General features: G+C 39.7%; 1 pseudogene; it reads right to left on the bottom strand.

Moving 5' to 3' along the window:
* Positions 1 to 8536: 8536 nt before the first annotated feature.
* Positions 8537 to 10694, bottom strand: LOC121167635 (annotated as a pseudogene).
* Between the last annotated feature and the right edge of the window lie 4166 nt (positions 10695 to 14860).

Raw genomic sequence — 14860 nt, 5'->3', positions numbered from 1 at the left:
ATTCCCTGGAAAATCCATGCACTAAATTTTTAATTCATTATAAATATATTTATCATATTATGCAATTTTATAGCCAATGGCTATCGGGCTTGTTTTATTGCACAATTTCAAAAACAATTCTTAAGTCCTTAGATTAGTAATTTCACAAATTGTCTTGCGGACTGTAAAATGATGTCTGTGGAAGACAATTTCACCTCCTAGGCATGAGCACATGCTTTTATTTAAAAATACTTATTTATTTTTATTGGAAAGTCAGATATACAGAGAAGAGGAGAGAGAGAGGAAAATCTTGTATCTGCTGATTCACTACCCAAGTGGCCACAATGGCCAGAGCTGAGATGATCTAAAGCCAGAGGCCAGGAGCTTCTTTTTAGACTCTCACCTGGGTGCAGGGTCCCAAGAGTCTGGGCCATCCTCGAGTGCTTTCCCAGGCCACAAGCAGGGAGCTGGATGGGAGGTGGAGCTGCCAGGACAAGAACAAATTCCCATATGAGATGTCAGCACATGCAAGGCAAGGACTTTCACCACTAGACTGCTGTGCCAGGTAGGCACATGCTTTTTTATGACCTGGCAACACACATATTCAAAGAATGCAACTCACAGACAGTAAAGAGTGAAATGTGAGCATAAGAGATGAGAAAAACTCCAGTCATGCATTTGAGATTTAGCTGTATCTATTATTGATAACTTATTTCACATATTTAAATCTTGTTTTCTATTGATATAAAAAATATAGCATGTAAATTGGTTATTTGGAACAAATGAAATCCATATCTGAATACTTTGCACACTATAAGCTGTTATGCCAAAAACAACAATGTAATTATTATCTGACAACAATAATGAATGAAAATGATTTAATAAGTGTTACCTTTAAAATCGTTGCTTTCAAACTGAGCAAAATTTCAGCATTACTGTCAGATGTAGTTTGCATACTTCTTCCCCAATCATGATAAATATTACGGGCCTTCAATGGAACAATACAAGTTATTTTGTCTGAAATGGAGTCAGTTAAACATATAAAGGAAGGCGGCAAGTGACTAGCATTAAAACTCAACCCAAGAGGTTTTGTAAGCATCTGCTTATGACAGATTGGACACATAAAAGGGTCCCTGGACTATTAGCCATACTCCATTTGAATTAATGGAGTTGTACGCAATCACTGATTCACACACTGAAATACGGAGAGTTTTAAGGTACCACTTTTACAATATGAATATTTAACTACAAAGTAAGTAAATAAAGTTATAAATAGGCTCCTATTTACAGATTTGTGATTTTTTTTTATTATGACTCATGGAAATTGGAAGAGAAGTGAATCAGAAATAATATTCAAAGTACTTGAGTTCCAGCTTCAACCCTACTTAATCTTTCACAAGTAAGTTTCTGTGTATGTAATCTAACCATAAAACATATTTTTTAAACATTCATTTATTTTTATTTGAAAGACAGATTCACAGAGAGAAGCAGAGAGAGTGAGGGAGAGGTGTTCCATATGCTGATTCACTACCCAAATGGCATGAATGGCCGGAGCTGAACTTATCTGAAGCCAAGAGCCAGAAGCTTCCTCCAGGTCTCCCATGCAGTTGCTGAGGCCCAAGAACTTGAGCCATCTTCTGCTGCTTTCCCGGTCCATAAGCAGGAAGCTGGATCAAAGTAGAGTAGCTGTGACAAGATTTAGTGTGCATAGGGGATGTTGGCAATTGTATCAGAGGATTATCCTGTTGAGCCACTGTGCTGGCCAAATAACCATAAAACACATTTTATGGCAATGACTATGGTCTTGTATTCTGAGCTTAAAATTTCTGGCCACTGTACTAAGGTTTTCCACATATTACCCCTTTTCCTCCTCACAGCATCCTTTAACTAGACATAATGCCCTTGTTTACATAAAATGAAAGACGCCTCAGATAGGGCAACTCTTTTTGTTTGGGTGACCCAGATTTTAAGGAACAGCACAGGATTTTAGCAATCATGATTGAATCAACATGGGTTGTGTTCAGGTGAACTAGCAAAACTCTTGCCAACTGAAGGTTTTGTAGCCTGAGGGTTCTTGCTTCAGTTTCCTGTTACGTCATCTATCTACACCTCCGTTTTCTATTTTGTTAAGTAAGGACACAGCACCTTGATGTGGGAGAGTTGATAGGGTGAGATAACTTACGTGTTGGAGGTTTTGAGTATAGCTTCTATATGCCACAAACATTGTCCTTGCTGCCCTCAATAATCTGCTACACACCAAAAAATAAAGCTTCCATGAATGACGCAGAAGAGTACTTTTAACAATATCATGTTCTACATCCAAAAATGTGGAACTGAATAAAACTTTTTGTGCCCGTTACCTGGATACCAAGGTGAATAAACTCACAGTCAGAAATCCAACCTTAAGCATTTCTATTCCACAAAACCTTGCAATTTTTTTTTTCTAAAAAGTTTCTTGGGTTATGTTGAATTTCATATGTATTAGCAGAGAAATGGCTGTCTGGTTACTTTACTGAAGACTACTAAACACGCATGTATTAAACTTACAATGCGACTGTGTAAAAGTACAGCATCTGGTCTCAAACAAAATAACAAAATAACAAAACCCATCGGTTTTCTAGACAAAACTAAAACCTAAATAGAGACAGTCCTATATAGGATATTTTTTTTCTTTTCCAAAATATGATTAATATTCAAATGTAGGTAAAAAGTATTCAGAGCATTCGTAAAATCTCCAGAATCGAAGCTACTGCAGAGAAGGGATTAAAACCAAATTTCTTTTTTGAAGTATTCATTTTTTTACTGCTTCATATAGATAGCCACAGTGGATTCAGCAAGAAGTATGATTTAAGTGTTATTAGAAGTTTGATGCCAAATTGTCCTTGTTTTCAGATAGCCATCCTGTTTGTACAAGGCATCTCTCCTAAGTGTGTAAGCCATCTTCTACTGTCATTAAAAGACAGGAGAAAATAGGTAAATCATAAGTCCTTCTGTCATCACCAAAACCTAAGCGAACCTGATACATTCCAGAATCTGAGAGAGGCTCAGCAGCAACTTTATTTCAAAAGAAAACTGTATGGTAAAGATTTAAGTTTGGGTGCTATTATTTATTTTAGATAAGCTACTCTTATATTATTCTGCTAACATCATTTTTGCTATTAAAAGCATACAAACATGAAAGCAGTGAAAGTTACAAAATGTGTTTAAAATGTAAAACTTGGCTGGGTGGGGCTTCTCCCTTTATCTCTCCCTGTACACCAGATAAAGGGAAAAAATGTGGAAATTAAAAAAAAATACAGGCCCGGCGCGATGGCACAGTGGTTAAGGTCCTCACCTTGCACGCCTGGGATCCCATATGGGTGCCGGTTCTAATCCCGGCGGCCCCATTTCCCATCCAGCTCCTTGCCTGTGGCCTGGGAAAGCAGTCAAGGACAGCCCAAAACTTTGGAACCCTGCACCCGCGTGGGAGACCCAGAAGAGGATCCTGGCTTCGGATTAGCTCAGCTCCAGCCGTTGTGGCCGCCTGAGGAGTGAATCATCGGACAGAAGATTTTCCTCTCTGTCTCTCCTCTCTGTATATCCGCCTTTCCAATAAAAATCAAATAAATCTTAAAAAAAAATTGAGATTTAACAATTTTTGATATTTTTATGTATGCAATTCATATATAGATATTATTTGCCTTACTTCGTAATTTTATGTAGTGTAATGGAACTGAGCATTCATCCATTTTGTTGGAAATATTTGTTTTTCATTATCTTTGTGTCTGAATAATATTCCATTGTATATTTATGGTACATTTTCTTTATTAAGTCATCAGCTGAAGGATATGTGGATTGTTTCCATATTGGTCACTGTTTTGAATTAGCCTTCTGTAAGCATGGGAGTTCAGGTTTCTTTTTCACATCCCATTTTCTTGCCTTTGAATAGACGCAATGCAATAGAATAGCTAGTTCCCAAGATAGCTCCATCTTTATTCTGTTGAGTAAATTTCATATTGTTTTCCATTATTTTGTTTTCACTCCCCGTAACTCAACAACATTAGTTATTCCCTGATTTTTTTTTTTTTTTAGATATAACCATCCTTTTTAAAGTGAAATGAATTCTCATTGTAGTTTTCAGTTGAATTTTGTCAATAGTCACTGATCAAAAACATTTTTTTCTTTTTCAATCCATGGTGTTCATAACTATTAACGATGTCTGTGTTTTTTTTATGAGAAATTTAGTTATCAGTCTAATTTAACTCATTTCCTAAAGTGCACAGCAGTGGGAAGATGATAATAAGCCACTCTCTTGTCTCCCTATGAGACTTGGTGCTAAGGAGAAGGTGTGATAAAAAAAAAAAATTTAATTAGAAAAACTGAAAGTGAGAATAAAATGCTTTCTCTCTTCTGTGAATGTATTAGATTTTTTGGGTATATCCTTAAGTTCTCCAGAGTACAAAGTGGCCACTTCTGAATTATTTTCCCAATGCTTTATGCTAACTCCTCAAATAACTCTTGCTGAGAATGTCCAATCCCATTGCTAAGCTGAATTTAGCAAAGCACAACAGGCAAGTATTACACTTACCCTCAGCCGGGACACAGGTGGATCCATGTTGAAAGAAGTCATTCTTTCTTTGACATTATAGACAGAGTTGGGTGGTTGCGGATCATATGGAAATACTACAGAAATATATTCAGAATGCTTTCGATGTCTTCCAAGTATGCCTCCAAATGGAATGCATTTTGTGCTCCGTTGGAATAAGTAAAGCGTAAGAAGAATGTGGAAACATTTGAATCGTTTCTCTTTGCACCTGAATGGCTGAAACCTTTCCTGTGCTTCTGGGTTCTCTTTGCTTCACCTGTCAGTTGGGAATGGAACATCTCTGTTTATCTTGAAATATGTTCCTGATTCCTATTATGCCAAGATCAAAGAGATGTTTTCAAAGAGGGACCCCTTGTGCGTATGTTGTTTTTACCTAAACAACAACAATCAACCTGGTTTACTCTAAACCAACACTGATCATTATAACCACAGATGTGCGGTTAACAGTTGTTCTCTATCTTTGTCCAAAATCAGGAGGAATGATGACTAATGAAAGAATTCATACTTTTGATTCTTTATTGACTGAAGAAAGTGAAGGTAATTGCCACAAATTTGAGGTTGGGTATTTAGGTGCTCATAAACATCAGTATTTTTGTTTGGATTCTTCAATTTTAAATCTGCAAATAATATATGATTTCATAATCTTGATTGTTTTAAGAGGGAATTTTGCAGGACTGAAATCTAGGCATTTTCAGTGCCTTGCTTTAATATTATAAGCTACATGAACTTAGTTGAGTTGGGGGTCTTATTTTTTAAGTGCTATGTCAGTATTGTGGCGACCAATTTATAACCAGAGCCTCTATTGATTTCTTCAAGGGCAATGTGCACCAAAAGATGAGATTGGGTACATACTTACTCCTTCACACTGCTTCATTTCACTTTTTATTTCTCTTTCTCTCACATAGCTTTGGAAGTTCTTGCTATTCTCCACCCTGAACCAGAGTGTTACGTCGGCCGACTTTTACACCATCTTTCCTTCACTTCCTCTGAGTTACCCACTGGCAGCAGCCTTTTCATGCTCAGATAAATCCTAATCATTGTCCATCCAGATGTATACAGTTTCCCTCTAGACATATTGTCTCTTGGTGGGGACACACGCCTCTCGGTGGGGTCTTCAATGCGGCCACGGTCATTGCCAGTGTGCTGAAATATACAGGAACAGCATCTGATCAAAGCGGTAGGTTCGCTAGTTCTCACAGTATCACGAGGTGACTATCATTTATAACAGCCTGTTGCCAGTTTAATCAATAAGCAGAAAGAAAGGAACACCAAGAATCCACTTACACAGTGACGTTTCCTCTTCTTTCATATTACTATGTGATTGGATGCTTGGTGCTTCAATGAGCTCAAAGAACAAAACCTAGTGTTAAAAGAAAAATAAATTCAGAGATATCAACTCCTTTAAAAGGGAATAAACTGGGGTGGCTTTTGTGGCACAGCAGATTACGCTCCCACTTGAAATGTCACATTGCACATCAGAGTTGCAGCTTCGGTTTCACCTATTATGCTGGCTTCTGGATACTGCATACTGCAGGAACAGATGATGGCTTATGCGTTTGGGTCTCTGTCATCCACACAGGAGCTGCAGATAACTTCAACCTATTCCATGCCTGTCTATGTCATGGCTGGCTGTTTTGGACAGCAGCCATCAGATAGAAAATCACCCTAGCTCGCTCTCATTGTTTTTCTCTCTCTATTTTCCTGCCACTCTTTCACATAGGTGAAAGTAAATAAACCTTTAAAAACTGAATAAACCACTGCCTAGTAACAGTAGTACGAGAACTTGCATTAACCGAATCATATACATGCACGGTGTTGCATTATCCCATTGGAAAAAGAAGAGTGTATGCCTATCTGCTCCTCCACAAAGTCCTCGTTTCATTTTCCTCATCTTTTCATTTTTCAAAATCCAGGATCAAACTGTTGATTCACTTGAAGCATGCGTATTTGCAAAAGCCTGGGGAAAGGTTGTTTGTCACGGTCGCATGAGTGACTGGATAAGGCAAACCTGAGAGACTGATGCAAATTTCCAAAGTCATGTCATACAAATTGTGCCTCGTGTACAATGTCCTTCCATTAATCTTACAACTTGGCAAGTGGCACTAAGTTGGCCATCGGTAATAATGTGCAAGTGTGGCCTTTAAGTGATTGCCTCACATTTGACAACAAAACACACCCTCATTAGTTACTTTGACAACTCATTCGCTATTCTGGAAAAAAAAAAAAAGTAACACTAAAAATCCTGACGTTAAACTATTCCTTTAATCCAGATCTAAAACTTCTATATTGGGTTCAGGAAATAGACATAATTGTTGTTCTATCTTTAATGGTTTCATAAGGAGTCATTCAAAAAATGTTTTTGAAAAGAATACGAGCACTTTTTTCTGAAATCAGAAATAAATGAAGCTGAAACTTATCTTTTATCAATGTAAAATCATATGCAAGTCATTTGACACCGATTTTCTCAGGTTTGCCCAATTAATGAGTCCATCCCCTGTCCTATCTTACCTTCTTACGATTACAGTCAGAAATCAGAATTACTCATTATATAATCCCTACATAATCCTAAATTTATACTTCCCATTCTCTAGGTCTCCTCAGTGTCCAGTTATTTGACCCTAGAGAGAGCTCTTTTCTCATCCCAAGACTATGAGACTTTACAAGTCTTAGCTTTATTTCTATAAGAACATCATCAGTCATTTATTTTTATCTGTGCTGCATTTTGAAAAAAACCTTGTCAACTTCATTTTCTTCTCCACCATATCCAATCTTCCATTAATTTGCTTCATTGTACTTTTCATTTCATCTATTTGTTTTTCAATTTTTGTGAGTTCCATTTTATATTTTCTTTTTTTCTCTTTAGTAATTTCATGATGCATTTTCATGAACATATGTAATACTTGTGTAATCATTGTTTTCATATGCCTCATTGCAAATGCCATTATCTTTATTCTCTCATGCTTGTATTGATTGATTTTTCTCAAACTTAAATTTGAAATTGTCTTGTTCGTTTGAATGTCAGTTCATTTTTGCTTGAATGACAAGCACTACAATATGTGCATATAGATCTACAATACAACTGGCTTGTGTTTCAAGGTTTAATCGAAGAGGCAAATCGAGTTGCATTTTTTTCTAAATAGAGAACCAATATTTACTGTTCCATTTATGGAGATGACATTGATTTTCCCCATGATTCCAGAGTTCCTTATTTATCAAAATTCAGTATTCATGTGCATAGTTTTTGCTAAACTAATTCTATCCCATTAGTCTGCTTTTGTTCTTTCCCTGTAGTACAATATTTTAATTATTGTATATTGAATCCTATAAAACTTTTATAAATCATAAGCAAACATAAATAATAATTTCTGATACTTAGGACTATCTTCATTACCAACTTTGAGGGAAGGGGAATTAAGGTTCAAAGCAACAAAGAGTCAGATGGATTGTGGACAGTCCACATCAGAGGGCCCGGGGCTGATTCCTGCCACTGCTTCACTTGCCTCCCCCTCTCTCCTCTTCCCTCCCTACCTCTCTTTTCCTCTCCCCTCCCTTTCCCTCCTTTCCTATCCTTTCCCTTCCCTTCCTCTCCTTTCCCCCCTCCGCTCCATATTCCCTTCTTCTCCCCGTCCCTTCCCTTGTCTTTTCTTCTCTCTTTCCTCTCCTTTCCTCTGCTCTCATTTCTTTCTTTCTTTCTTTCTTTCTTTCTTTCTTTCTTTTCTTTCTTTTCTTTTCTTTTCTTCTTTCTTTTCTTTCTTTTCCCTTCCCTTCCCTTCCCTTCCCTTCCCTTCCCTTCCCTTCCCTTCCCTTCCCTTCCCTTCCCTTCCCTTCCCTTCCTTCTTCCCTCTCTACACTTAAGATCTGCAAACTCTATCCCCCATTTGTAATCTCCTCTGGATCTACTATGACCCTCAAGGGGTGGTGAGGGCATCACTTTAGGTACTGTATCCCCCAAAGCCATGGGATTCTTAATGTCTAGGCATTGGATCCTCTTTCCTCAGCCCAGGTCAGCATAGTCTTTGATTTTTCTTTATTATCATCACAAGAGATATTATCAAAGGGCAGTGGTTAAAATCACCACATTGCATGCTCCTGAATCCCATATGGGCACCAGTTTGTGTCCTGGCTGCTCCACTGCTTGTGGTCTGGGAAAGCAGTCGAGAATGCCCCAATGCCTTGGCATCCTGCACCTGCGTGAGTGACCCAGAAGAAACTCCTGGCCCCCAGAATCAGATCATCTTAGCTTCAGCTGTTGTGGACACCTGGGGGAGTGAACCAAAACATGAAAGATCTTTTTTTTTAAAGATTTATTTTTATTATTATTATTTTTTTCATTGGAAAGGCAGATATACAGAGAGCAGAGACAGAGAGGAAGATCTTCCGTCCGATGATTCACTCCCTAAGTGAGCGCAACGGGCCGATACTATGCCGATCCAAAGCCAGGAGCCTCTTCCGGGTCTCCCACGAGGGTGCAGGGTCCCAAAGCTTTGGGCTGTCCTCAACTGCTTTCCCAGGCCACAGGCAGGGAGCTGGAAGGGATGCGGGGCTGCTGGGATTAGAACCGGCGCCCATATGGGATCCCGGGCGTGCAAGGCGAGGACCTTTAACCACTTGCGCCACCGCGCCAGGTCCAAAAGATGGAAGATCTTGGGCCCAGTGCCATGGCCTAGCAGTGAGGGTCCTCACCTTGAATGCTCCAGGATTCCATATGGGCGCCAGTTCTATTCCCGGCAGCTCCACTTCCCATCCAGCTCCCTGCTTGTGGCCTGGGAAAGCAGTCAAGGACGGCCCAAAGCTTTGGGACCCTGCACCCGTGTGAGAGACCCAGAAGAGGCTCCTGGCTTCAGATCTGCATAGCATCGGCCGTTGCGCTCACTTGGGGAGTGAATCATCAGACAGAAGATCTTCCTCTCTGTCTCTCCTCCTCTCGGTATATCTGACTTTGTAATAAAAATAAAGAAATCTTAAAAAAAAGATGGAAGATCTTTCTGTCTCTGTAAATCTGATATGCCTTTGCAATAAAAATAAAATAAAACTTCAAAATATAAAGAAATAGTTTCTAAGGAAGTTTTAGATTTGCTGTAATAGCAATGGAGTCCAAGGGGATATTCAACTGCATTTCCTTCACTGTTTTGCATATCAACTCCTGAGTCTCCTTTATATTCATTGCCAGATTTATCCTTTTTCTCAAACTGATCTTCTTAAGAAACGCACTGTGGCTCTCTCCGTGTTCAATTGTACATTTGAAGTGTGCAAAGACCTGGTTAACACAGGACTCCTTCTCCTAATAGGTGCTGTAGCAAATAAGTGGTCCAAGGCCTCTGTACTGTTTGTTCTATCTTGAGATAACTGTCTTTATAGTTCTTGTATCCTACATAAAGGCAGAACCTACTGCACCGTTAGATGTTTCTGTTTCGAATGATGTTGAGGAGATTGGAGCTATACCAACAATATCAAACTGCTTCTTTACTAACAAACTTGAAGTGAACTATCTGTATGCCAGCATCCTGTCTAAGGGTCCATACTAACCCACTGACTGGAATGAAGAAGCAGATTAACTTAGTGAGGACTTCATGAAAGCTGGGTTCCAAGGCAAAGAGCACTATTGTTTTGAAGGCTCACAAACAGTGAGGTCTTTAATATCACTCCCAGGGAACATTCAAAGACTGCAGCTCAAGGTGGCATTAGACAATCCATTGGTCTGTCCCTTATATAGAAGGATGAAACTCGGGCAAGGGTTACGGTGAAGATTTTGCTGGTGATGGTGTAGAGGAGAGACTGATAACATGTTGATGCTGCTCTCGTGTTGGGTCTCTGTTGAATGATTTGTCACTAGAAGAGTGTTGGGCATGTAGATCCTCAATGGGTGGTGAAGGACGGCCTCTGCGAATGGCTAGCAATGGTAACAGCACCACACCGTGAGCAGGAGCGTCCTTTACCTCGACGGGAACATCGCTTTCATCTCCGTTTTGCCATCGTCTTTCCAGCTGACATGACTGAGAAAGAAGCAAACAAGGGCCCAAATATTTGGGTCCCTGCCACGCCTTCAGTGTGTTTCTGATTTCATCCTAGCTCTCATAGGCATTTGGAAAGTGAAAGAGCAGAAGGAATAACTAACTCTTAGCTTCTCCATCTCGATATACTCCGATGTGTTTGGAATCACTATGAAAATACATGGCACTCCTTTCAGGAGTGGCCAGGGTTATAGATTACTTCGCAGAACTGTACAAAATCCGTAAAAGGTGTTTGTGCCTTTTCTCTTTACTTTTTAAACTATGATACGCTGACTATCAATTATAAGGTACTTTGACTTACATCACTAAACCCTAACAAGATTTGATTTCCGGGTCCACATCCTTGCCCAAGGCCCACACACTATTAGCTTGGGAATTTAGTAGCCTGGGTCCAGCACGGTAACTTAGTGGCTTCAGTCCTCATTGCACACCTGGGATCCTATGTGGGTGTTGTTCTAATCCCAGCAGCCCTGCTTCCCATCCGGCTCCCTACCTGTGGCCTGGGAAAGCAATTGAGGAAGAATGCCCAAAGCCTTGAGACCCTTCACCCACGTGGGATGTCTGTACTGAGATCTGGGCTCCTGGCTTCAAATTGGCTCAAATCTGGCCATTACAGCCACTCAAGAAGCGAATCAGCAGACAGAAGATATTCCTCTCTGTCTCTCATCCTCTCTTTATATTTGTCTTTCCAATAGAAATAAATAAATAAATAATCTTAAAGATACTTAGCAACCTGAGAGCTACCATTTTTAACTCTCCACAGCTAGCTCTCTAAAGTTTGAAGTGTCATTGTGTAGGTAGAAGCTTCAAACCCATTTCTGTTGGCTATTTAAGTAAAAAATGTAAGCATGTGCTTTTCAAGAATGAAGATTTAGAACGAAAAGCCAGGGATATCTGTGCCCTGTAGTGTGTTGTGAGTAACAGGTATAAATTCCTTCTAACCAGATTAGCAAAGTCTTGCCGCAGATTTTGCAGGCATTCTTTTCCTTTTTAATCACAGTGTGCCAGTGTAGCTTTTACAACTATATTGTGCCTTTAAGACACTGCAATGCTGCTTCCTCTCCCAGATGGGTCTGTTGGAGAAAAGAAGCTGTCATACAGCTGAATGCTCATTTGTCACGCGTAGTAACTGGATTCTTCCTCTGGTCTTCTTCAAGCTCCTTTTTCCACCTGTCACAAGCATTTGTACTGTATTCAAGCACAATTAAGAGGCTTGCATTATTATGCCCTTCAATGTTATACTGCTATTCATGCAACAGAGTAACTTAAATACTACTTTCTAACTTAACTCTACTTAACAGCTCTACTTTTCTCTTTCTCTCACTCTAACACACACACACTCTCTTTCTCTCTCTCCTAAGTGTCTTATTGTTCTACCCAAAGGCCACATGAGCACCTTGGTCTCAGGCAAAGGACTCATCCTCAGGCTGCCATGCTCACTTACTTGGTGTTCCCTGGAGGAAGTAGGGAAGAGGAGAGGCAGTCATCTCTGAGTCTAGGGTAAGTGGTGTTAAGTCAGTACTGGGCCAAAAGACAAAAATGATTTGTCTCAAATGAAAGGAGAGTTTTCATAAGGACAATTTTGGTAGACAAAACAAGCTATTGAAATGGGAAACTTTGGGCCTGGCGCGAGAGCATACTGGTCAAAGTCCTCGCCTTGCACGTGCCAGGATCCCACATGGTCGCTTGTTCTAATCCCAGCAGCTCCACTTCCCATCCAGCTCCCTGCTTATGGCCTGGGAAAGCAGTCGAGGACGGCACAAAGCCTTGAGACCCAGCACCCACATGGGAGACCCAGAAGAGTTCCTGGCTCCTGGCTTCGGATTGGCTCAACTCTAGCTGTTGCGGTCACTTGGGAGTGAACCATCGGATGGAAGATCTTCCTCTCTGTCTCTCTTCTTCTCTGTATATCTGACTTTCCAATAAAAATAAATAAATCCTTAAAAAAAAAAAAAAAGGAAAATTTTATGCTGCCCCACAAGGAAAATTTCAAGAGAGAAGGACCCAAGAAAATTGTGGCAGTGGTGTCTTTTAAGCACAATTTTGAAGCAGAAAATTAAACTGAATTATCAATTAACAATCTCAGACTAGAATTCTAATGCTGTCTGTTTTACTCAGAGTAAAAATGCCATCAAAGGAATATGACTGGTAGCCTTTTCCCATTATCATGATAATCTGAAATCTCAGGCACCTTCTCCTTGTTTCCTCATAATAAAAATTCAAAAATTGAGGTTGACGTTTTGATCTTGTAAAGATAGGTAGCAGCCTGATTCAAACAGGCACCCAATTGGGATGGCAACACCACAGGTGCAGGCTTATTCTGTAACACCATGGAGCCAGCTCGAGGGCTTCCACTCTTCCCAGGTTACTGATGGATCTCACAAATATTTCCAATAGACTTTCTTCTTATCACTCTAATGCTATTCTCTATTTTTATTGCTATCTTGCAGGTGCAAGGTCCCAAAGCCATGCTCCGCTATTTCTAATTTTCTTCATGAGGTTCAGATTTCTCCAATAAATCTCCGAATTTCTGCTACATGCTAACAGTTAATCATGGAAGGATCCAAATGACAAGACAGGTATCTTAGTTGGCTTAGCACGCTGCATATTAAGAGGGCATCTGCTGAAGTATTGCCACCACAAAGATGGTCTTATCAAAGCACAATATCTTGATTATAAAGATGGCTATTGTCACAATCCCTTCCAGTTTTCTTTCAATGATCTTCATATTTTACTCTGCCTTTCTGAACATTTTAGGTAATTATTATGGATTATTAAAAGGCATAGTGTCTCATAAACTCAATCATTGCACTCTTTTGTAGTTATATTTTATGTCTATATTTTATTTATATGTCCATAGGTCTATTTTCATAGTGTTCATGTTTAGAAAATACAGAAGGTTGAACAAAACCTTACTTTAAGTTAGCTTTCTTTTTTCAAGATTAATTATTATTTGAAAGGGAGTTCTACAGAGAAAAGGAGAGACAAAGAGAGGGTTCCAGCCAATGTTTCACTTTCCAAACAGCTGCAATGGTCAGGGGTGAGTCCGTTTGAAGCGAGCAGTCAAGAGCTTCTTCCCAGTCTCCCACATGAGTACTGGTGTCAACTACCAGATCCGTCTTACTCTGCCTTTCCAGGCCATCAGCAGAGAGCTGGACTGGAAGCGGGGTGCCTGTATGGGATGCTGCTGCCATCGGTGGAGAACTAGCCTGATATACCACTGTGCCAACCCAAGAAGTTAGCTTCTTTATAAAGGAAATAGGTTTCTGAGGTGTCTACCTTAGACCCATGAACTACATTTTTTTTTCTAATCAACTGGGGGAAACAAGCTATTCATCATCATATCAGCACTTGAATATTTTTATTTGTTTTGTGTTTTCTGCCTATTCTTTTGTTGGAGAGTTTCTCTTATATTTATGAAATTAATATTCTGGCAGTCTTGAGGGGACACCCCATTCACCTAATCAAGTTCTGCATTTTCTTCTGATCTCTATATTCTGCATCACACCTTGTAGAGATCCTGTCTGTGTACTTTCTTCTCTGACATGTTTACTGTGACAGTGCTTATGGACCGTTTGATTTCTTAGTTTCTGCACTGCATCCTTACAGTAACTGTGAATAATCATAATGGCAGTGTGATTGGCTAACACTCTCCTAGACATCAAAGTTTTGGGCTGCTTTTGTCCTATATCTGAAAAACAGTTCCCATCACTTCATCATGGCCTAAAGTGAAAGTTTGTAATTCATTTTTTTTTAAATTTTGTGTATGGTTTATTTTTCCTATGTGGATTCATAAGCATTATAAAGGCACAGATACATGTTACAGATTTATTCACTGAAATACACCAACCCCCTTGACTAATTTCTACAACATTTGAATAATTTCAAACATGACATTAAAATAATGGAGAGACCATTTACCACAGAAGCCTCAATAACCGCAGCTCAGGACAGATGCCAGAAAAACAAAGAAAGGAACACATTTCCAGGGCAATAATTGAGAGAAAATTTCAATGAAGAAATAGAAGAGCAGAGCCTCTGTGTGGCAAAGAGGAGAGACATACTGCAATCACCAGGCTCACTGCCGGACATCACCATATCCACACCATCTCTGTGCTCTTAGTGGGAAATGTAATTTTGCCAGGAGAAGGCAGCAAGACTGTACTGCGGCCCTTGCCAGCAACAACTTTAGCTGAGAGGTAATTCTGTCTCTAATGGCTACCAGCCAAGCCTGGGAGCTGAGGGAGACATGAGGGGATACTTCGCTCTCAAAAGGGAAGCCAGA

The sequence above is a fragment of the Ochotona curzoniae genome, unplaced genomic scaffold (genome assembly GCF_017591425.1).
Source record: "Ochotona curzoniae isolate NIBS_2020 unplaced genomic scaffold, NIBS_Ocur_1.0 patch404, whole genome shotgun sequence".
NCBI lineage: Eukaryota > Metazoa > Chordata > Mammalia > Lagomorpha > Ochotonidae > Ochotona > Ochotona curzoniae.
The sequence above is the reverse complement of the archived record's forward strand: the minus strand, read 5'-3'. Positions and strand labels throughout refer to the sequence as shown.